At 38.8% G+C, this 25814-nt stretch overlaps 1 protein-coding gene across 3 annotated transcripts in view; it reads right to left on the bottom strand.

The window, feature by feature from the left end:
- The window catches only part of LOC143749267 (uncharacterized), a 118564-nt gene extending 93459 nt beyond the window's left edge, over positions 1-25105 (bottom strand). For 2 of the 3 annotated variants that reach the window (XM_077241811.1, XM_077241812.1), the window contains exons 1-3: positions 25060-25105; positions 24397-24477; positions 18322-18768 (exon numbers count right to left, since the gene is read on the bottom strand). The gene's annotated coding sequence lies outside the window, so the exon portion shown is untranslated. The remainder of the gene's footprint in view (positions 1-18321; positions 18769-24396; positions 24478-25059) is intronic. The other variant, XM_077241810.1, reaches the window with a different exon arrangement.
- Between the last annotated feature and the right edge of the window lie 709 nt (positions 25106-25814).

Raw genomic sequence — 25814 nt, 5'->3', positions numbered from 1 at the left:
CCAGTCTGATCCAAGACCTGCCCCCGTCGCATTTGCCCTGTCGCCGAAGGACTTGTACGGTAAAGTGACAGCATGCGCAAAGAATGGATTTAATGTGAAGAGAGGGGTGCGCAGACCCTATCTCCACAGCTTCACTCCAAAATCCATTTTCCAGTGGCAGGAGATGAACTCTAGACAACCGGATGGACGGTGGAATTGCAGGGGGCTGCCAGGTCTCTGTCCTTTGTTGAGCCTGCCTCTCGCGTGTCCCCAACGCGGCCTTGTCTTGAGGAGATGAAATGCTCACGGAAGACAACCCACAGGGCAGTGGGGGCAGCAGTCTTAGATAATGGCGGACTGAACTCGCCATGTCGAGGAGTATCATTGGCATAAATTGAGTTTTAACAGCGGATCTAGTGATGCCACTCGACTAGTCCCTCCATACCTGATAGATCTCCGCTGTTGGTCCACGGCTACTTATTCGACTGGGGACCATCACACGGAGCCCCCAGCTTATTTCGTCGCTTACCTTCATATCTGAAGGGTTGTCCATTATCCCCCACCTATGGACGTGGTTGGTAGCGGTCAGCTCTGCCCCAACATATATATATACACACACACACACACACACAGACACACAAAATGGACAGCATCTAAAACCAGTATTTATTTATTCATAGCTTTAGAAAAAAAAATCTTGTATTATATTTATATTGTTAATATATTTGAAATGTTACATTTTATATACACTCACCTAAAGAATTATTAGGAACACCATACTAATACTGTGCTTGACCCCCTTTCGCCTTCAGAACTGCCTTAATTCTACGTGGCATTGATTCAACAAGGTGCTGAATGCATTCTTTAGAAATGTTGGCCCATATTGATAGGATAGCATCTTGCAGTTGATGGAGATTTGTGGGATGCACATCCAGGGCACAAAGCTCCCATTCCACCACACCCCAAAGATGCTCTATTGGGTTGAGATCTGGTGACTGTGGGGGCCATTTTAGTACAGTGAACTCATTGTCATGTTCAAGAAACCAATTTGAAATGGGTACATGGTGGCCATAAAGGGATGGACATGTTCAGAAACAATGCTCAGGTAGGCCGTGGCATTTAAACGATGCCCAATTGGCACTAAGGGGCCTAAAGTGTGCCAAGAAAACATCCCCCACACCATTACACCACCACCACCAGCCTGCACAGTGGTAGCAAGGCATGATGGATCCATGTTCTCATTCTGTTTACGCCAAATTCTGACTCTATCACCTGAATGTCTCAACAGAAATCGAGACTCATCAGACCAGGCAACATTTTTCCAGTCTTCAACTGTCCAATTTTGGTGAGCTCTTGCAAATTGTAGCCTCTATTTCCTATTTGTAGTGGAGATGAGTGGTACCCGGTTGGGTCTTCTGCTGTTGTAGCCCATCCGCCTCAAAGGTTGTGCGTGTTGTGGCTTCACAAATGCTTTGCCGCATACCTTGGTTGTAACGAGTGGTTATTTCAGTCAAAGTTGCTCTTCTATCAGCTTGAATCAGGCGGCCCATTCTCCTCTGACCTCTAGCATCAACAAGGCATTTTCGCCCAAAGGACTGCTGCGTACTGGATGTTTTTCCCCTTTCACACCATTCTTTGTAAACCCTAGAAATGGTTGTGCATGAAAATCCCAGTAACTGAGCAGATTGTGAAATACTCACACCGGCCCGTCTGGCACCAACAACCATGCCACGCTCAAAATTGCTTAAATCGCCTTTCTTTCCCATTCTGACATTCAGTTTGGAGTTCAGGAGATTGTCTTGACCAGGACCACACCCCTAAATGCATTGAAGCAACTGCCATGTGATTGGTTGATTAGATAATTGCATTAATGAGAAATTGAACAGGTGTTCCTAATAATCCTTTATGTGAGTGTATATATATAATAGTAAAATGTAACATTTCAAATATATTAACAATATAAATGTTATATATGTTATATATATATATTTATATGTTATATATATATATATATATATATATATATATATTAAAAAATAAATTAAATATTATGTATATGAATCATACAGTGTATATTATCTCATTTATTAAATACAATAAAATCAAATTCCATTATTTAATATTCTATAAACAAAGTTTTATGTTTTAGAAGCTGTCAATATGGTAATAATGTATGTGTGAAAATGTATGAGTGCTAGACTTTATATACAGTGTATATATACAGTATAACACCCTGCTATTTTGCAAGTTCTCCCACTTGGAAATCACAGAGGGGTCTGAAATTGTCATCGTAGGTGCATGTCCACTGTGAGAATAAAAAAAATATCCAGAAATCACAATATATGATTTTTTAACTATTTATTTGTATGATACAGCTGCAAATAAGTATTTGAACACCTGTCTATCAGCTAGAATTCTGACCCTCAAAGACCTGTAACGCCGGGTTCACACCGGACGCTGAAACGCCAGTTTCGGAGTCTGGTCTATTTTTTTTGCGAGCGATCGGCGTCAATTCCGGCAGGAAGTTACACCAAGAAACACTCGACCATCCGGTCAATTGTCAAAATATAAGCAATTTTCAAATTAAAATACCCTATAATCAAAACATATAGGGCAAGGGCTCTCCTCCTCTCTACTCGCACTGGGAAACAGGAAGAGGAAAATAGATGTAATAAATTTGAAGAGAGGATGTATATTTCAACGGTATACACTATATAACTGTCTACCATATTCTCTCTCTGGCTGCGTGTGTGTCTCGACAACGGATTAATGAAAGAAGTGTACAAACTTCTTGGTTACAGAAACATGGTGTATTTATATTATGAGGTTATTTACTTACCAATGATGTAAAAAAATAGCTCTGAATAAACAACAACTGAGCAGAAGCGCTTGACGCTTATTTTCCGTTCCGCGTCGCTTCAGCGTCCGGTGTGAACCCGGCGTTAGTCTGCCTTTAAAATGTCCTCCACTCCATTTATTATCCTAAATTAGATGCACCTGTTTGAGGTCGTTAGCTGCATAAAGACACCTGTCCACCCAATACAATCATTAAGAATCCAACTACTAACATGGCCAAGACCAAAGAGATGTCCAAAGACACTAGAGACAAAATTGTACACCTCCACAAGGCTGGAAAGGGCTACGGGGAAATTGCCAAGCAGCTTGGTGAAAAAAGGTCCACTGTTGGAGCAATCATTATAAAATTGAAGAAGCTAAACATGAATGTCAATCTCCCTCGGATTGGGGCTCCATGCAAGATCTCACCTCGTGGGGTCTCAATGATCCTAAGAAAGGTGAGAAATCAGTCCAGAACTACATGGGAGGAGCTGGTCAATGACCTGAAAAGAGCTGGGACCAACGTTTCCAAGGTTACTGTTGGTAATACAGACAATGTAAATCTTACAGGTTAGCATTTCTACACTGGATGAGAGCGTCACACTATGACAAACCAAAACTAAATCACACTCATTATAATTAATGAAGCGGTCTACAATACTGAACATTATGGCACAGATATAAACTGTATAGCAGAATCTCATACCGTCCAGCTCTAATCAAAACTGTATGTCTATGGGATGTGGGAAAAGAGCCAAAAAGCTTTGTGAAGAGAAAATGTTTGAGTCCTCATTGAGGTTGGCATTGATGCATCCACACCGGTGTTCAACAAAGACAGGAGTGCATTTCAGTTTCAGCATATGCTATTCACCACACACATCTAATATTCAGTGTTAAAATGCTCAGTTAATAGTGCATTACAGTCACTCATTCATGGAGAAAGCTTTGAATTGTGTCTGGGAAGGGAGGGCGCATGCTGCAGATAGAATTGTTATGTAAAAGTGTGTCAGATTGGATTGGTGAAGCATGGCTAACTTTATTGGACAAGACTCTGCGAGCAGAGAGACGGGGAGAAAGGTAGACGCAGCGAGATATATTTAGAGGGATGCCAAAGTGAGGCGAGACAGGAGAGAAAGAGAAGACAGCAGGGGAAAAGAAGGAGAAACACCCCATGCCATGCGCGGTATAAAGACGCCATGCTTAGAGTTTAGTGAAGTGGCAAATCATGGAAGACTCTTTTGTTTTTATTGCTTGTATGTTTATAAACTACATCAGAGACCAAAACGGATTCATTTTGCACTTTTAAAATAAAGGCTAGTAACAGGGTTGGAATGAAACCTTTTAAAGAAGATGTTACATCCTCATATCCATCCGTTTAGTTTGACCAATGGTAGACGAGGGGAGTATTTGAAATCAGTCCATATCTTTGCAAATCATTTTGATGACACTACTGGCACAGAAACAACACATTTCACCTTCAACTTGGTAAAGCAACTATATGTTCTGGTGCTTCAAAGACTCTCATTTCCTCAGTTAATGGATGAAAACCAGAACCAGCATCCAAAATGGCTTTGGTGAGTATATACAACGTAGTCACTATTTTTTGCAAATTTATAATGTACACTCACATTAAGATATTTGGGGTCAGTGGGATGTGTTTATGTTTTTGAAAGAAGTTTCTTTTGCTCACCAAGGCTGCATTTATTTGATCAAAAATACATTTAAAACAGTAATAATGTGAAATATTACTACAATTTAAAATAACTGTTTTCTATTGTAATATATTGTAAAAAGTCATTTATTCCTGTGATCAAAGCTGCATCATTACTCCAGTCTTCAGTGTCACATGATCCTTCAAAAATCCTTCTAATATGATGATTTGCTGCCCAAGAAACATTTATTATTATTATCAATGTTGAAAACAGTTATACTGCTTGATATTTTTGTGGAAACCACATTATTTGATGAATAGAAAGTAAAAAAAAAAAATCTTTGTAACATTAAAAATGTCTTTACACGTTTTATCAATTCAATGCACCCAAGCAGAATATTAAAGTATTAATTTCTTTGGAAAAAAAAATGACTCCAAACTTTTTGAAAGGTACAGTCACATTTACCGTTGCTCTGTGAAATTTCGCAGGTGAAATCCAGTATTTTACTCGTACTAAAGATGCACTAGTCCTCGACAAGAGACATAAACAAGAAACAGTGAGACATAAACAATCGAAATAAAACTGAGGTTCGACAAAACAACGTCTTAAAATTCTATAAACACTCAAGTCTCAGTTAAGCTGAAGTGCTCAAAAAGGCCATAGGTAAACCAATATCCTTTAAAGAGGTCTTACATGTCCCCCTGTGGTGAAAATCAATCTTTTAATGTTGTTCATATGTCCATGTGGTGTTTTTAATATGCTTTAAGACAAACCATGTGTAAATTCATAAGTTAACAGCATTGTTGAGTATTTTCTCCTTAAAACTGCAGTGAACCAAAGACAGTCTCAAAAACACGGTTTGAAATCGCTGGTGTTTCTGATGTCACAAACAACCTTGTAACCAATCAGATCAACGTGTGATCGTCAACAAGTGGATCTCTGAGTGAGTGGAGGCGGGGCTCATTTGCATATTCATAGAACCGCGTATACTAATTGAGACAAGGGTGTCAAGCTACATTCAAGCTATTTTAAGGCATGGAGTTTTTTTTCAAGGAAAAAAAACGTTTAAATATGTAATTTTGGTGATCAAAGATGAGTTTTAAGGGATACAATTATTGACTACAGGGGTAAAGTGAAAGTAAAATTCAAAGTTAAAAAAAAAGTGCTGGTTTCGGCCTCATCACTGGTTGCAGTCATGTCCTCATCTCATATATGAAACTCCTGCCATTCAGCAACTTGCTTACATACTCGCGTAAAGTAAAAGTAAAGTAAAGTTGTCTAGTTTGGGCGAGTAAGGGCAAAACGCACAAGATATAGTGCCTTCAATGTCCTGTAGATGGTGATATCAATTTTGTAGCAGAAATAAACACAGAAAAGTACATATACTTACATATACACAAGTCAAGTAGAGAGTAAGAGATGCTAATATCTTCAAAGTACAAAGTAGCCAATAAGATACTTAAGTACAGTATTATACATACATTAGGGCTATATTTACTCAAATATTTCACTCCACTGTTTAATACCAGGTGTAAATAACAACATATCTTAACTGTGCTCAGAAAAAGATATGAATCCCAGGGTCATAACAAACCTAAAAACCCAATTATAAATGGTTCTTTTTTATGATTTTGCAGTCACAAGACTAAGTCACCTTATACAGCCACAAACCTTCTGCTGAATGAGACATGATTCAGCAATCTCTCTGATTAATTGAAAAAGTATTCAGCGTTACATTTTTAACCCAGCGCTCAAGGCAAATGTCTTGCCATTGTATTGCATTTCATTTATTGCCCAAGAAAGCAATATCACAGTCAAAACTGCTGATTCAAATGGCGGACACTTGGCCTGAATGAAATCTTGAATTTAGATTTGTTTTGAGAAGAACAAAAGCTCTCCCGAGAGCTGCCAAAGATGATGTACAATGTGCTAAAACTTTCACAGTCACTGAGATGGATCTTATGACATTGAGATCTTATTATCTATATGCTAAATAATTCTGCAGAGAAACCACCTCTGCCAGCTTTAACTCACAAAGAAACTCTTACCAACACCTACTCGCACTCATGAGCGAGATACAATTTGCATAACAAAGGCCGTGGAAATGGGGAACTTCAGAAAAATTTAGAAATAAGAAACATACGCCCCTCATAGTGACTAGGGAGGTTGCGTTTAATGCTGAAAAGATGCTGGAAGCACTAATCAAACTTTTTTGTTTACCTGATTATTTTGCTTTTCTGTGGCACTAAAAGACATCAATGAATCAAATGTGTCTATCATGACTGAGAAAAAAAGAGAATTTGGTCACACAGTGTCACGTTTCAAAGAACCTCATTACCCAAGTATTTCTGGAAGCTTCTCTTTTCATTTCATTAAGATCGCTACTTTTGCCAGCATGAGCAGCAGATGTCATCAGTGTGACCCAGCCAAGGAGATGATGCGAAAAGGCTTAAAGAAATGCTCTGGGTTCAGTACAACCTAAAGTATACTGCAAACATCTATATGCTCATGTTTACAGTAACAGATTTACATTTAAAGTCAAAGCTGCAAGGGATTACAGAGAGTTTAAAGATCCCATGAAATAGCTTAAAGTCTCCATGAAATCTAAATTAACAGGTCTTTATTTTCTTTGTTTATTAATGAATATTCAAAAGTTTGGATTCAATAAAGACGCACTAAGGGTACGTTTACACAACAACGATGTACTATAATCGGGAAAGTTTTTCTTATGCATTTTTCGAGTACATACAACAATGTTGTCAAAATGATCCCCGTACACACGGATCCGTGAAAACGACTAAAAACGCTGTATTCTGCTGTCAGGCCAGTAGATGGCGATGTCACTTTGTACACTACGTGGAGGAACACTACGTGCCTATAGACTGAATACGTTATACGCATGCACATGACGTCGCCGTTTTCACAAATTTATGTTTTTTGTAGTTTACACTGAAATAACCGTATAGTTTTCAATAACTTGCACTTTGAATCACATTTTCAAAAGTTGGCATTTTCAGCCCCCTAAAACATTGTTGTTGTGTAAATGAACCGCCAAAACTTATAAAAAGTTTTACGTTAGTAATTGAAAATGTTGTTGTTAAAACTTAAACAGTAAAGACTTATAATGTTACAAAAGAGTTCTATTTTAAATAAATGCTGTTCTCTTTTTATCAGTGTCCACAAAAATGTAAAGCAGCACGACTGTTTTCAATAAATGTTTCTTGAGCAGCAAATCATCATATTAGAATGATTTCAGAAGGATCATGTGACACTGAAGACTGGAGTAATGATGCTGAAAATTCAGCTTTGATCACAGGAATAAATTAATGCATGCAAATAGAAATGGCTATTTTCAATTCTAATAATATTTCACAATATTACAGTTTTTAGTTTACTGTATACTTGATTAAATAACTGCACTGTTGGTGAGCATAAGAGAAAACGTGTTATATGAGCTGTAAAGCTGTCCAAATCATGACTAAATGGATGAACTTCTAGTTATGCATTTTTATGTTTGAGCTGCAGGAATAAATAATAAAGAGGACAAATTCATCCCATTAACTATAACAACAATGATCGATCAAAATGGATTTTTCAATGGCAAACTTAAAACTTTTACCTTTAGTCTCCCTGAAATCTTAAATCTTTGGTTAGAACCTCGGTTTTGTAACAGAATTAAGCTACGGTGTAGAAAGAGATGAAAAATAGCCTAAAAGGAGCCTTGTTTCACAGGTATAGCAAGCTACTACAATCTGTTGAAAGATTATGAAGACAAAACATTTTTTTCTTTAGAATAACCATGAATCATGCACAACAGGACCAGGGACGTATACTGAACGCTTAAGAAAATAAATAAGGTGAGATTTGATTTTACGCCAACTTAAAGTTCTACTGAACCTGAAACCTTCCCTTTCATAAAATCCCAGCCTCAATTTCCCGTCTGCAGAAGTAATGCCGGTGAAGTGAGAGGTTTGAATCAGTGTCAGCCAAGGTCGTGATTATTTGCACAGGTTTGATGGCGGGTTCCTAAACATGCTTTATGTGTTTATGTGCAGAATGATAGAGGGAGAAGAAGAAAGCGTGAACCAGCCGGACTAACACTCATTTATATCAGCTACCTCTCAGAAAACACTATAGAGAAAGAACTATAGAGATAGAAAAACGTATTAAAGACATGATAGGCACAGTGAGAGAAGGTGTAAGTGAGACTTGGATAGTTTGTGGTTGCAGTCTCACTTGAAATTGAGCTTGAGTTGAAAAAACGCATAAAACACAACAAAACAAAGCCGCCTTTACAGTTGCATATACTGTAATGCTCAACCATGTAACTATTTAAAGGGATAGTTCACACAAAAAGGAAAGTTCTGTCATCATTTACTCACCCTCATGTCGTTTCAAATCCACAAGACTTCCGTTCATCTTCAAAACGCAAATGATTTTGAAAGAGATTTTTGTCCCTCCATTGAAAGTCTATTCACTCTAGTATGACGGTTTTCCTTTTTTGGTCATATAAGGTGGGATTAAGTTTTCTAAAGAGATGAACAGATTTAATGTAGGCTTTTATTCCCATATAAAGTTCATTCAGCAAACAATGTTTACTGCATTCAAATGTGGTCACGTTTGAGCTTCTGCAAGAACCAATGAGGTTCATTCTCGTGTTACGCAGCACGTTTGAGCTTCTGTAAGAACCAATGAGGTTCATTCTCGTGTTACGCAGCACATTTGAGCTTCTGCAAGAACCAATGAGGTCCATTCTCGTGTTACGCAGCACGTTTGAGCTTCTGCAAGAACCAATGAGGTTCATTCTCGTGTTACGCAGCACGTTTGAGCTTCTGCAAGAACGAATTAGGTTCATTCTCGTGTTACGTAGCACGTTCGAGCTTCTGCAAGAACCAATGAGGTTTATTCTCGTGTTACGCAGCACGTTTGAGCTTCTGCAAGAACCAATAAGGTCCATTCTCGTGCTACGCAGCACGTTTGAGCTTCTGCAAGAACCAATGAGGTTTATTCTCGTGTTACGCAGCACGTTTGAGCTTCTGCAAGAACCAATAAGGTCCATTCTCGTGCTACGCAGCACGTTTGAGCTTCTGCAAGAACCAATGAGGTTCATTCTCGTGTTTGGCAGCACGTTTGAGCTTCTGCAAGAACCAGTGAGGTTCATTCTCATGTTACGCAGCTCGTTTGAGCTTCTGCAAGAACCAATGAGGTCCATTCTCGTGTTACGCAGCACGTTTTAGCTTCTGCAAGAACCAATGAGGTTTATTCTCGTGTTACGCAGCACGTTCGAGCTTCTGCAAGAACCAATGAGGTCCATTTTCGTGTTACGCGGAACGTTTTAGCTTCTGCAAGAACCAATGAGGTTTATTATCGTGTTACGCAGCACGTTTGAGCTTCTGCAAGAACCAATAAGGTCCATTCTCGTGTTACGCAGCACGTTTGAGCTTCTGCAAGAACCAATGAGGTCCATTCTCGCGTTACGCAGCACGTTTTAGCTTCTGCAAGAACCAATGAGGTTTATTCTCGTGTTACGCAGCACGTTCGAGCTTCTGCAAGAACCAATGAGGTCCATTTTCGTGTTACGCAGAACGTTTTAGCTTCTGCAAGAACCAATGAGGTTTATTCTCGTGTTACGCAGCACGTTTGAGCTTCTGCAAGAACCAATAAGGTCCATTCTCGTGCTACGCAGCACGTTTGAGCTTCTGCAAGAACCAATGAGGTTCATTCTCGTGTTACGCAGCACGTTTGAGCTTCGGCAAGAACCAATGAGGTTCATTCTCGTGTTTCGCAGCACGTTTGAGCTTCTGCAAGAACCAGTGAGGTTCATTCTCATGTTACGCAGCTCGTTTGAGCTTCTGCAAGAACCAATGAGGTCCATTCTCGTGTTACGCAGCACGTTCAAGCTTCTGCAAGAACCAATGAGGTTCATTCTCGTGTTACGCAGCACGTTCGAGCTTCAGCAAGAACCAATGAGGTTCATTCTCGTGTTGCGCAGCACGTTCGAGCTTCAGCAAGAACCAATGAGGTTCATTCTCGTGTTACGCAGCACGTTCGAGCTTCTGCAAGAACCAATGAGGTTCATTCTCGTGTTTCTCAGCACGTTCGAGCTTCAGCAAGAACCAATGAGGTTCATTCTCGTGTTACGCAGCACGTTTGAGCTTCTGTAAGAACCAATGAGGTTCATTCTCGTGTTACACAGCACGTTTGAGCTTCTGCAAGAACCAATGAGGTCCATTCTCGTGTTACGCAGCACGTTTTAGCTTCTGCAAGAACCAATGAGGTTTATTCTCGTGTTACGCAGCACGTTTGAGCTTCTGCAAGAACCAATAAGGTCCATTCTCGTGTTACGCAGCACGTTTGAGCTTCTGCAAGAACCAATGAGGTTCATTCTCGTGTTTCGCAGCACGTTCAGAATCAGAATCAGAATCAGAAAGAGCTTTATTGCCAAGTGTGCTTGCACACACAAGGAATTTGTTTTGGTACTGAGGCTTCCAGTGGACATATACAAATACAACATGAAACATAATACTACAAATTATAAGAATAAAAAATAAAAATATAAATATATGATAATAAAACTATCACAGTTGGGTTTAGTCAGAATAGACATTTTCAGATTTACAGATTATGAACCTATTTACAGTGTCTTGAATATTATAAATAAATAAATCTACATATAAGTATCACCTGAGTTGTGGGACATTGCACTAAACAGTGGGAGTATTGCACTTACAGGCATATGCCTTGGGAGGAGTGTTAACTGTTCAGGAGGGAAATGGCCTGTGGGAAGAAACTGTTCCTGTGCCGAGATGTTCTTGTGGCCAGTGATCTGAGTCTCCGTCTTGACGGTAACAGTTCAAACAGGTGGTGTCCAGGGTGAGTGGAGTCTGTGATGATTTTACCTGCTCTCTTCCTCACTCTGGAAGAGTACAGGTCCTGGAGGTTTGGCAGGGGGGCACCAATAATCCTCTCCGCAGTCCGGACTGTCCGTTGTAGTCTCCTGATGTCTGATTTGGTAGCTGAACCAAACCAGACAGTGATGGAAGCGCACAAGACAGACTCAATGACGGCTGAGTAGAACTGAATCAGCAGATCTTGGGGCAGGTTGAACTTCCTCAGCTGGCGAAGGAAGTACAGTCTCTGCTGGGCCTTTTTCACAGTGGAGTCAATGTGATTGTCCCACTTCAGGTCCTGAGAGATGATAGTGCCCAGGAACCTGAATGACTCCACTGCTTCCACAGTGCTGTTCATGATGGTGAGTGGGGGGAGTGCTGAGCTGTTCCTCCTGAAGTCCACGATCATCTCCACTGTTTTGAGCGTGTTCAGCTCAAGGTTGTTATAACTGCACCAGGCAGCCAGCTGTTCAACCTCCAGTCTGTAAGCAGACTCGTCACCGTTTCGGATGAGACCGATGACAGTGGTGTCGTCTGCAAATTTCAGGAGCTTGACAGTGGGGTCTTTAGAAGTGCAGTCATTAGTGTACAGGGAGAAGAGCAGTGGGGAGAGAACGCACCCTTGGGGAGCACCAGTGCTGATTGTGAGTGTCTTGGATGTGTGTTTCCCCAGTCTCACTCGTTGCTGCCGGTCCGTCAGGAAGCTGGTGATCCACTGACAGATCGAGGATGGTATGGAGAGCTGGGTCAGTTTGGCTGTGAGAAGACCAGGCATGATGGTATTGAAGGCCGAACTGAAGTCCACAAAGAGGATCCTTGCATAAGTCCCAGGTCTGTCGAGATGTTGCAGGATATAATGCAGTCCCATGTTGACTGCATCATCCACAGACCTGTTTGCTCTGTAAGCAAACTGAAAGGGATCCAGCAGGGGTCCAGTGATGTCCTTCAGGTGGGCCAGCACCAGTCTTTCAAACGACTTCATGACCACAGACGTGAGAGCGACAGGTCTGTAGTCATTAAGTCCAGTTCGAGCTTCAGCAAGAACCAAGAGGTTAATTCTCGTGTTACGCAGCACGTTTGAGCTTCTGCAAGAACCAATGAGCTTCATTCTCGTGTTTTGCAGCACGTTCGAGCTTCTGCAAGAACCAATGAGGTTCATTCTCGTGTTACGCAGCACGTTTGAGCTTCTGGAAGAACCAATGAGGTTCATTCTCGTGTTACGCAGCACGTTTGAGCTTCTGCAAGAACCAATGAGGTTCATTCTCGTGTTACGCAGCACGTTTGAGCTTCTGGAAGAACCAATGAGGTTCATTCACGCACTTCAATCAAGTACGGGTGAGCTTATGTTTGCTTTAAAAACATGAAAATACAAGACTTATAGAATGACAATTGAGCACAAAAACACACTGATGATTTGTCACTAAAGATAAGCTGTCAGAAAGTAGAGTTTGTGTACCACAACATGATTGTAAAAATAATAAATCTCAATGAAACGGCATTAGTGTAGTCAAATTCCCTAAAAAATTCCCAGTTTAAGGCATGTAATGCACAAGCTAATTCTTCAGCAGTCTTCTCACCCAGCGTAGTTCTTCTGTTGTCTATTAATATGCTATGTCATGGAATGTTAGCAAATGCATGAAGTTACATAATCCATAAACACTGCCTGGTTGAATCAGTATTGGGACCATTTTTTTATGATGTTAAACTGCTGATGCATGATATTGTCTCGCTGGCTGTTTGTCGTCTATGATCTCAAGGGTTTATTCACAGGAAATGGACATTATTCTGAGGAAACTGTAAATTCTATAGTAGTGCTGGTGTCAAACTGAAATGAAGATGGAGAACTCACTACATCTCACTGCTTAATGAAATGTTATCCCCGTTGAAAAGACAAGGTTAACCTGCTTTTCCAGCTCAGTTTACATATTCCTTGCAGAATCTGTAAAAATTAGATTATGTTTTTTTTATGTTTTTCCCCCTTTTAGTGCTGCCCTTTTAGAAGACATCTAAACATCAGATATTTAAAAAAATAGTATATATACAGAATTTGTCCTGTTCTTTTTTTTTTTTAAAGCAAACATACGTCTTCAAGCATCAGCGGTCTTTTGTGGTTGTAGTGAATGAATCCCTCAGATGTCTGGAGTGGCAAAGCAGGGTCTTGACATAACTGAGCCACTATGGTTGAGAATTTGAATATGAAGAGCAAGCAGAGAAACCAACAAAATTACAGGGTATCTGCCAAGAACAGTGGGCAGAAAAAATGAGGACTCGATTATCACAAAAGGACGAACAGTCATTGAAATTCAAGGAGGAAACATATAATATTAACATATAACATTTTTTGTAAATTCTGTTATTTTGTCTTCTGAAATATCTGTTATGCCAAATTGCTTTATCGGAAAAGTGTTGATAAAAATAAAATAAAATAAAAAGCAAATCTTATAGATTCTGCAAATATTATGTATGAGGAAAAACTGCAAGATAAGAATCAAACCAGCACCAGTGTTGTTATTGTTAACTAAAACTAAAAATATAAAAAAAATAGTTTTTGTTAATTGAAATAAAGCTGAGATAAAATAAAATATAAATATTAGATGAAAAGCCTAAACCTAAAAAAAGATGAGAAAAAAATAATATTAGAAATGTTGCATTGGCAACTAACTGAAATATAATATGTTTAAAGTTGAAGTACTAAAATCACTAAAACTGAAACAAGAAATATTAATGCTATTAATAGAAACGTTAAAAAACAAATAATTAATAAAAATGATGAAAGCACATAAAAAACTAACAAAACAATCAAATGAAAATATATAAATAAGTCAAAATATTATAGAAAAATGTAAATATATTAAAAAGTATTAATATATACTATAAAAGAATATTAATAACACTGATCAGCATTATCTGGCCTCACAGCCTGACGAGCTGCAAAGTGTTTAAAAACCCTCAAATGCCTTTAAAAAATCTATTCTGACCATCCTTGCACTGCAAAAGAGTCGCAGTAAGCATCGTGCCCCACTGAGACGACTGTGACAGAGCGCTTCAACTTCAAAGCAATGCATTACATTTCAGGTGTGTTCTGTGGACAAACATTAGAAAAACAGACAATTCACATGTTCTCAATCATGAGCATCATAAAAGCACCGACCTATCTGAATGTCATTCTAACATCTGAAACCTCTCAGTGTTGTTTTGCTTCAGATGAAAGCAAGCACACAGAATCTTCTTGATGTGCATGTGCTAACAGGAACTGATCTGTCACTCAGCAGGATTGCAGAAGCATTAAAGATTAAGGATTAAAACATCATGCACAAATAATTAAAAATGCATTGGTTGGCTAAATGCTCAGACCTGCGTCAAAACAACAGTGCTATCAATTACAAAAGCAGCAATGAGATGAGCTGGTTAAACTACAGATGGGCATTTAAAATGCACATTTTACTGTGACTAAGCCTGGAACAAATAAATGCGGTCTCATTGACAGATTGGCATATTTAACCGAAAGAAAGGTGCTCAGATCTTTTACAAAAAAACAACAATTTATCTTTTAAAAAAACATAAATATACAATGATTCAAAACTATAAAATGTTTAATATTTTTTTTTAACATATTAAACATAAGTTTTAAAAAAAGCATTAAAAAGATCAGCTATAATATAATGAACATTTGCGATATATATGCTACTTGGAAAAAAATGACTTCTGAATGACTATCAACAAAGAATGTTTTTGTATTTAGAATTTTTGTCTTGTTTTCCATAAAAAAATTAAATGTACCTAAACAAGATGTCTTTTTACTTTCAAACACACAATTGCATAAGATATAAAGGCTTGTATTCTAACAAAATGTAGTGAGGAATAAGCTTTCATGAAAAAATGTTTTGTAACACTTTACAATAAGGTTTCATTAGTTAACATCAGTAACTACTTTAGTTAACATGAACTAAGAATGAATGATACTTCTACAGCATTTATTAATCTTAGTTCATGTTCATTTCAACATCAACTAATACATTATTAAAATCAAAAGTTGTATTTGTTAACGTTAGTTCATGCACTGTGAACCAACATATGAACAAACAATAAACGACTGTATTTTTTAACTAAAATTAACAAAGATTAATAAATACTGTAACAAATGTATTGCTCATTGTTAGTTCATGGTAGTTAATAACTACTTTAACTACATTAACTAATGTTAACAAATGAGACCTTATTGTAAAGTGTTGCCGAAAAGTTTTATCTTATAAAATGTTGCTTCTAAAGAAAAACATCAAGATATTTTATATATGTTTGTCCTAGAAAACAAAGATTTTTTTGAAGGGAAGATCATGAACATTTGTGGTGTGGTGGTGGTGATGGCGCAGTGGGGAAGACACATGCCTTTGGTGTGAGAGACCCGGGTTCGAATCCACTGTGAGACACCAATGTGTCCCTGAGCAAGAGACTTAACCCCTGGTGCTCCAGAGGCGTGCGACCTCTGACATATATAGCAATTGTAAGTCACTTTGGATAAAAGCGTCAACTAAATGTAATTTATGTGCCAGGATTATGTGCCAGATCAACCCGCAGGGTGTAATTGGACCACACTAACCAGTCAAACCCTGACCATTAGGTAAACGGCTGTTTGCGTATCCTTAATGTTTTGATTGGTGGGATTAGATGAACATACTCTTCCCAAATGCGTCATTTGGCACCTAAAAGGAGCCGGTTCCACCCATTGGGCCGCAGGCAGTGATGACCAGCGTCCGGCACGCGCGGAGCCCAGCTGGCTAATTACTGGGAATCTCTTTTTAAAATGACCATAATCAAGTCTAAACCATCAACTCCAGAGCTCATTCATATGAGGACCCTAGAGTAAAAATCCACTGTTTTGGCTAGGTCTGGAAGCGTGGAAGCGATGAAACAGAGTGAGAAAACGATAATTGGGGTGGAAGGTTTGAGGAGGATAAGGAAGGTTAAGTGTCTGGTTGGAAGCCAAAAGTGCATCCCGAGCGCTGATGTGATATGAACTTCATGGCGAGATGAAAATGAATGCGGGGAAGGAGTGACACGGCGGACAGAAAGTGAATGAGTGACACAAACAGCATCTGACAGCGCATGCATTACACCGGCTTAATGGCTAATGGAAAAACTAGTTTGTGAATCTCTGTGCTGTTTTTGCAAGCACGACATGAAGATTAAAAATCTAAATGAACAGTCCAAAATTTCATTTCTAAGACCTTAACCTTTCCAGGTCTTTTTGTGCATGAATCATTGGTGCATGTTATTACAAATAAATTCAATGCTTGTCTTTTTTTGTAATGTTTTTTTCAAAATTTAAGAACTTGGCCTCCGTCTGAAATGACTTTCTTATTTGGATGACATCATATATTTCCGAGTCTTCCCCTCCAGCCACTTGCTGTCATGCCTACTTTTCCAATCAAATCCCAATGGATAAAATCAAGTCAGGAAATCTTTTTGCGTAATACATGGTTTTTCTATTCTTTATGTATTCTTATTCTTTTCAATGGTGAAAAGCAAAGTCAAAATTTTAATTTTTTTTATTGTGACAAAAAGCGACTTTCGCCGGCTTCATCAAGAGAAGCTAATGCATGATGCTGCGAGTGACACGATGACCTATGTGGGAAAACGGCTAAACAGTTTCGAGACAAATTTATAAGGACAAGTTTGGGATCAGTAAGATTTTTTAAATATTTTTGAAAGAAGTCTCTTCTGCTCACAAGGGCTGCTTTAATTTGATCAAAATTGCATTAAAAGGGTGAAATATTAATACAATTTGAAATAAGTGTTTTCTATTTGAATGTAATTTATTCCTGTGATCAAAGCAGCATCATTACTCCAGTCTTCAGGATGTAAGTGATCCTTCAGAAATCATTCAAATATGATGATTTGCTGCTCAAGAAATTTTTGAAAAGTTGTGCTGCTACAAAGTTTTGCGGAAAACTGTGATAAAAACAAATTTCAGCAACCTTTGATCAATAGAAAGTTCAAAAGAACAGCATTTGTTTGAAATATATATATATATATATATATATAGGCCTATATAAAAGCCTATATAAAAGTATATATATATATATATATATATATATATATATATATATATATATATATATATATATATTTACATTATACATTTCTTTACAGTCACTCATTTTGATATATTTTATGTCTCCTTGCTAAATAAGAATATTATTATTTTTTTAAATGATAAAAACATCAAACTTTTGAACGGTGCATAAAGCAAAATACAGTTCCATCGCCAGTTAACATTATATATGGGAAGGTAATTGCCTCAGTTCACCTGCCATTGACTCTTTAACATGAAAGTCAACATATCAGTTTACCTAACCCAACACAACTGACCAGCTCCCTACACCGTTGTGAATCTGCAATGACCTCTACATTTCTCAGCTTTTCACTTTCATTCTGTTATTCATCACACACACGAGAACACACAGTGACTCACACTGTCCTTTGAATCTGGCAAATTTAGTATAATTGGAGACCTGGTTTTCCTCAAAGAATCCCGAGTTTCATGATGTTTCTCATCTGACCCAACAGAACGATCTAAAAAAACGTGTGCTTTTATGTGTATTAGTTTGTCAGCATGAATGCAATGAAGCACTGATACACGTGTGTGTGTGTGTGTGTGTGTGTGTGTGTGTGTGTGTGTGTGTGTGTGTGTGTGTGTGTGTGTGTGTGTGTGTGTGTGTGTGTGCTGAAGATCTGACTGTGCTATTTTGTCTTCCCATTCGTGCAATCTCATCATTTTTGTGGAGCACAGCTGCTCAGATCTAGCCGGATCATCTCTGAACGCTTGCACTCCTTCTCTGACTTGAGCATACAAGGAAAATCAACACATAAAGCACAGCACCCTTCCCTATGGAGACTAAAAGACCTGACCAATCCATGCAAGGTGTTCAGAAACTGCCCTTTATACATGAGTGAAAGTTACTCACCAGAAACTTCCCGTTCGACCCGAGCACGAGTGCCCTGAAAACACTCGAGATGGTCCGTTTCAGAAGCGCTGTCGAAGAAAAAAAGATCTTCTTGTTGTCTTCAGGAAGCTTGTGTGATGCCCAGGCTTCTCAATCCCATCCTGGTCATTCCATGGCATCTTCTTTCCTCCGTCTCACTGTCACTGATTTTTACTCTCTTCTCTTTTCCATGCAAGAGAGTCTCTTCACGAGGTCTCAGTCGCGATCAATGCTGCACGGAGAGCCGCATGTGTGTGTGGATCCCATCTGTCCCTCTCTCAACCTCCGCTCAAGAACGTCAACTCTAGTGTCTGAGCTCAGAGTCAGTGCGTGTGTGTGTGTGTGTATGTGTGTCCATATCCGTGTGTGGGAGAAGGAAGCAGCCAATGGGAAAGGGAGGGAGTGATGGGAGTAAGCACACGCGCAGACCTAAAGGCAGCGAATAAACAGAAGGGTTAGAATCCTGTTTTCAACCCTCTCTCTCCTCTCCATCCACTGTTCCGGCTTAAAGGAGATGCTCATTATTTACTCACCCTCATGTTGTTCCAAAACTGGATGCTTTGATTTTTCACTGAAGCACAAATTAAGAAATTGTAAAGAACACACTCATCAACCCTTCTGTCCAAAAAGGACAAAAAGCACCATATGACTTGTACGCCTTCTGAAGCTGTAGTATTATTTAGTTTTATTATTTAGTTATTAATATTTTAAAATGTGTTTTATTTTTGTAATGGCTGGACCAATCAGACACAAGTTATTCGTTATATTTAATGAACAATCAGTCAAACCCAGCACACTGTGTTAGACCATCCCCCAAAACTGCACCTAGCAGGCAGGAGAAGACTGGTTTACGACCTAAAAGAATGCAGAGCTTTGCTCTAAATTCACTTTAAATCATGCCATAGCAAAGACACATAAACCCGTAAAACAGACTTTTCTGCATCAGTTTATAGATTAACTGTTCTATAACATTCATATCTGTATGAGTGATTATTACTGTCCTCTAATAGTGTCTTTTGTATTGTGTAACGTTTTATGCATACTTTATGATAGAACCAGCAGTTAAAGGGATAGTTCACTCAAATATGAAAATGCTGTCAGTAATTACTCTCCCTCATGTTGTTCCAACCCCGTAAGACCTTCGTTCATCTTCACAGCACGAATTAAAGGGTTAGTTCGCCCATTTAAGACATGAATTGTGTGCAATCCTTACCAGCACTATAGTGCATACACACTGACCCACTCTGTAGTCACCTCCCTGGTCAGAGTTCTGGCCGCTGGAAGTTTTTCAATAAAGTACTCCCGGTTATTTTCCAGGGCCACAAAACTGTGCATTTTTACGTGAAAAAATGATTTGCGTTTCAAAGCTTGATTCATTTACCACACAAAAAACACGCCGGTCAAAATTCATACCTCAGTTTTAATCGGCACTATTTTCTATCCATTTCTATCAATCCGCGCTGGTGTCAACGTCAACAAAAACTTGAAAAACTTCCAGCAGTTAGAACTCTAACCAGGGAGGTTACTACAGAGTGGGTCAGTGTGTATGCACTATTAGTGCCAGTAATGATTGCATACAACTTCATGTCTTAAATGGGCGAACTAACTCTTTAAGATATTTTTGATGAAATCTGAGAGCTGGATCACTCCTCCATACTAGTCCATAGGCTTCTTCAGGGATTGAAATTGCCGGCCCCGAAAAGTTATTAAAGACATTGTTAAAATAGTGCAAGTGACTACAGTGGCTCAATCTTAAGTTTATCAAGCGAGGAGAACACTTTTTGTGCGCAAAAAAAACAAAAATAACGAAATACCTTTTATTTCAACTATTCATTTCCTTCTTGTTGGGCCTCTAGTCAGTTAACGTAGTATGATAGCGTAGAGCTACGTCACACGTAGGCCTACTATTGGCCGACGCTGGTCATGTGTGTGATGCGTGTGATGTACAACATCAGAAGAACTGCGCTATATCACTAGTGAACTGACTCGAGGCCCACAGAGAAAGAAATGAGTAGTTGAAATAAAATCGTTGTTTATTTATTTTTTGCGCACAAAAAGTATTCTCGTCGCTTGATAAACTTAAGATTGCGCCACTGTAGTCACTTGGACTATTTTAACGATATCTTGGCAAGCTTCAATCCCTTAAGAAGCCTATGGACTAGTATGGAGGAGTGATCCAGCTCTCAGATTTAATCAAAAATATCTTAATTCGTGTTCCGAAGATGAACGAAGGTCTTACGGGGTTGGAACAACACCATGGCTGCCAACTCTCACGCATTGAGCGTGAGACTCAAGCAATTGACCCAATTCTCACGCTCTCACGCCACACCCCCAATTTCTCACGCTGAAGTGTCGGTCAAATGCCTGAAAGATGAGTTTATCTATATATCTACCTGTTGAGCCATTCGTGATCGACTAGTTATACCGCAAATTAGTTAAAATATCTCGTAATCTATCTAGAGCGAGCGTGCATGCGAGACAGATATTGTGCTTCAAACCGCGCGTGCGCATGGCAGAGAGGTAAGCGAGCAGACCCCACCCTGACCCCCCCCGCCTTGGCGTCTCACGCCAAGCTAAACTCAAAAGTTGGCAGCTCTGCAACATGAGGGAGAGTAATTAGTGACAGAATTTTCATTTTTGGGTGAACTATCCCTTTAATGTAACCTGACCTATACCATATTTGGTATCTACGAATTTATTTTGATGATTTAAATGATTGTGTATATTATATGTTGACACCTATGCAACATGTAAGTATTACAAGGATCTTTAATAGTTTCTGTATCAACACCCAATCTAGCTACACATGTAAATGAGTCAGCTTCCAAACACAGGAACTTTTCCCCTTCTGGAAAACTGCACCTTTCCCATTGGTCAAGCTAAAACTCAAGAGGTGTGACGTCTGTGGAACTTAAAAGCCAACACAAAGTTCCCTCCCTCCTCTCTTCCGTCTTCTGGCTGCTGTGTGTGTGGGACCAGAAACACGGTCCGACCACGAGGTCGCGGGCCAGCAGAACCCAACACAACTCAGCACATCAAGCCATGTCCAACTTCCCCTACCTAACAGAGTCAAACTAACAGCGAAAGGTTTTCAACGTGGAAGAAATCGATTGCAACTTCAACACCATCGACTCATGGAACCATTAAAAAACCTTCTTCAGAGACTTCACAGACTGCTTCAACTGTAAAGGTCTTGCAGGTAGAGTACAGTGAACTAAACAGAGGTGTAGGATAAGCGGTAAACCCCTCTTGACGAGCTGCTTTAAAATAAGAAACTGATGGTTCTTTCAATCAAGTGGTTAAATGACTCTTTTCATAGCTTCATTACTCTGTACTGTTCCAGTTACATCACTTTCCAGTTTCCTATGTAAGCGTGATTTGTGTGTATGTGTTTGCTTAGATTAGTTCTGTGTTCGTGATTTAATTAATATAACGTTGGTTATTTTATCAGTCAACATCTGAGTCTGATGCCACTCCCCCTTCGTTGGGTAATTAAAGCTGCAACAGTTGAGTGCATCAAGTGTCCAACATTCCACACTTCATTTTTTTGGTTAATTAAGTGCATCATCCAGGAATTTGAACATCTTTTTGGGATTTTGCAGTGTAAACACAGTACTCGCAGTATTTATACTAAAAAAACGTCATGGAATAGCGCATAAGTACGTGAATTGGGATGCACCGTATCTGAAAAGAAAAAGATGTCTGAATTCACAAAAACAGTATGCGAAATGTCCCCGGATGACCTACAACTTCTGGCGAGACTGTGAAGTGCGCAACCAGTGAACACTACACTATCCCATGAGGCCATTGGAAAGGATGTGTAAATGGCAGTGAAGTGATGCAACTGACGCTGTAAGTCACATGACAACATGATGAAGGTATGTAGTATGTCCAGTCCAGATTACATTCATACTATATAGAACATAATTTTTGAACAGTCACGAACACTATGAATACATGCATGAACTTGTTTGAGGATTTCTCCTTTTGTGTTGCACAGAGAGAGAAAAAACGTGGGTTTGGAATGAGTAAATGACAGAATTTGGTGAACTATCCCTTTAAGCTGGGTATATCATCAGTAGCAGTGCTTGAGGGTGTGTGTGAGTGTGTGTGTGAGTGTGTGTGTGTGTGTGTGTGTGTGTGTGTGTGTGTGTGTGTGTGTGTGTGTGTGTGTGTGTGTGTGTGTGTGTGTGTGTGTGTGTGTGTGTGTGTGTGTGTGTGTGTGTGTGTGTGTGTGTGCGCGCGCGTGCGTGCCTGGCCATTTAATTAAAGCAGAGGATGCTGGAGATGCACAGGAGGGACAGGGAGAGACACGGCAGACGGCTGATGATGATGATGATTATGATGAAGAGGAGCAGAGAGGAGGGAGAGGGAGGAGCAGGATGGTCAGACAGGAGGATATCAGGGGTCATTAGATAGGACCATGTGGTTGTGCAGGAAAAAAGCCACCAGGAATCAGTAGAGCAGGTGGAATAGATGAAGGGTAAATGAAGGACTGCATAAAGGTATGAAGAAGAAAGCAGTGGCATATTTATAAGATGTGTTGAGGTTGCAGAAGCACAAGGTGAAATTCCTATCTTGGCCAAGTGAGGGCAGATTAGATACATAAGGATTGTTTTCCCAAAAATGACAATTCTGGCATAATTTACTCGCCCTCTTGTCGCTCTGAAATTGTATGACCAAAAGGCAGAACATTTATACTGCTCGTTTTCTTACAGTGAAAGTGAATGAATATAGATGCAGCTAAGCTCTAAAAAAAGGCCACAAAAGAATAGTAAAATCAGTCAGTATGACTTGAATTAGTCTTTGAAGTTCACTGAAAACCTTCCCATCCAACCACCTCATTCGTATCCCAATTTCAAACTTGCGAGATAAGTTATGTCATCAGTAACGTCAAGCCTGATGAAATGTTTTCACACGCCATATAGGCCTATAATAGCATACTGACAACCACGAGATATGAAAACTACTGTGGAGGGAATAATGAATTAAATGTCAGTCTGTTTCTCACACAAAGCTATCATTTGACTTCAGATGACATATAATATGTCAATGAAAATAGAAAATCAAAATTCAGTCAATGCTTTTGTGTTCTCTTGCTAAATGTTTGTGTTCCCCCGAGAAACTGCGTTCACTCGTAAAACTTTTGAGTTCTTTGCAAGTTTTTGCAAAGTTTTTTGGGGAAGCAAAACTTTTCTGAGAGAACGCAAAAAGCATTGAAATATTTTTCTTTTCATCACCGTGTCCCTTTAGGGCTCCGTAGTATATAGCAGACAAGAACAGACTTCATTTATGGTTATATTATATAATTTTTGTATAAAGCATACATAATATTTACAATATACATCTATATACTTTGTTTGGCAAAAGTTTGGCAACAATAGGATTTTTTTTACAGAAGTATCTTGTGCTCACCACTACTGTTTTTTTCAACAGTAAAAACAGTAGTAATAATGTGAAATATTACTACAATTTAAAAGAACTTTTCTAGCTGAATTTATTAATTTATAAAGCTGAATTTTCAGCATCATTCTTCAAAAATCCTTCAGATATCATTGTAATATACTGATTTGCTGCTCAAGGAACATTTCCATGACTTTAATTGAAATATAATTTTTTTGTACTATTATAAACGTCTTTACTGTCACTTTTGATCAATTTAATGCGTCCCTGCTAAATAAATAAAAAAACATTTAAAAAACACTTTTGAAAGGTAGTGTATATGTGTTTTATCATTCACTGTTAACATTTAAACTGGTGATCACTAGATTTCCCCTATTAAAGCCCCTTTGAGCCCTTCTTGTGACTCACAACAAGCATTGATTAAAGTCTATTTGTGTTTTTACTACAAGAATGAAGAACTTTTGACTTTGTCTCTGTCAGCCCATCTGAGGGATCTTAAAGTACGATGCCTTTATTCTGTCCCGACTCTCTTTCTTACGCACCTTCGAAGCCAAAGCATCCCTGTCATCTTTTCTCCTGATGAAAGCATTAGCTCTATCGTTCTCTTATCTGATGTAACTCAGACAACCTCATTTCTGCGTAAAGAGCTCTCACCTGCTGCATTGAGCTGATACACGCCAGCCTCGGGCCAGAAGACTTGATTTACGTCACATACCATTACGGCTCTTCGGAGATCTGAGGAGCAAAACAGTGATTTTAGGAGACTTCTTTTCTGTACATCACTCCTGAGAGGACAAGCAGAAGTTCAAACCCTTCAATGTGACATCATTGGCTGTGTCAGCTAAAACAACACACATCTACAGCAGTGAACAAAGTAATTCATTATATTTTTTGCAGAAAAATCCACATTGGGAAATTGAAACTTGAGGGTCAACATGTTCTCAAGTTATCATATAATTTTGATATTTTTTTAACCATCTTTTAAAATGTTGGCTTGATACTAATTTGTGGACTTTCATCAAACAGGAAGGGATGTTCTAGACTTACTTATATTTGTATTGTTGGTTTTGATGTCATTCAGAACCTGTATGCATTTCTTTATTCTTTAAACTTTTATTCAAGTCACTTTTTCAAAAAAGTATCTGTACTTTTACTCAAGTATGACTACTTTATACAACACTGACGTATTACTCAAAACATCCTCACAAACTACAGCAATAATTCCATAGTGTCTCATGGTGAAGCGTCAATGAAGCATCTTTCATAAATCATATTGAATACTTTTGCCTCGGTAACAGAATACATCCTAAATATCACCTTTATCATGGACAGAGATCGACCAATCAATCATCTCAGTGTGTGTTTACGGCTCTGTATCACTAGGTCACATCTGGACACTAACTGTGATGGATGAGAAGAAAGGATGACTAGACACATACGTGAGCTGGTATATCACCTTCAATTCATTCTATTCAGATAACAGTTTTCCACAAGTATAAATATAACAAGTATAATATAGAAAGGAACTGAGCTGGATGATGACATCACAGTTTTACGCAGAGCTGCTGTATAACTAAGTTGAACTCATTTATTAACTTTACACAGTTATTAAACTTACCTGAATCAACACTGAACTGATTTCACCTCATGTCTTTTTCGAGCTGCTTTACAGGAGAATTGAGAAGCTGCTTTGAAACAATGTGTATTGTATAAAGCGCTATAGGTGACTTGATGTACTTTGTATGCATTTACAAAAAGTTTAAATTGCAAAACTGGTCATTCAGTAATAAATGTTACGGAGTCAAAGCCATGCGCACATTAACATTTGGCCAGCCATATTTGCATATCAACACCCATTCAGTAAACCTAACTCATCCTCATTAGGTACAATGGGAACTAAACTATTACACAGAGATTGTGTGGTCACTGACATATTGACAAGATGTCTTAAAGGTACAGTAGTAAAAACTGCCTTAAACTGCTTAGAGTGGGAAAAAAACTAAATATGACTGTAAGAAACCTTGACTAACAGGGAAAGTCAAGGGGAAAAATGCTTCAGTTGTGTAAGATTT

Source organism: Siphateles boraxobius, unplaced genomic scaffold (assembly GCF_051911475.1).
Source record: "Siphateles boraxobius isolate OS27281-9 unplaced genomic scaffold, OSU_SipBor_1 24, whole genome shotgun sequence".
NCBI lineage: Eukaryota > Metazoa > Chordata > Actinopteri > Cypriniformes > Leuciscidae > Siphateles > Siphateles boraxobius.
The sequence above is the reverse complement of the archived record's forward strand: the minus strand, read 5'-3'. Positions and strand labels throughout refer to the sequence as shown.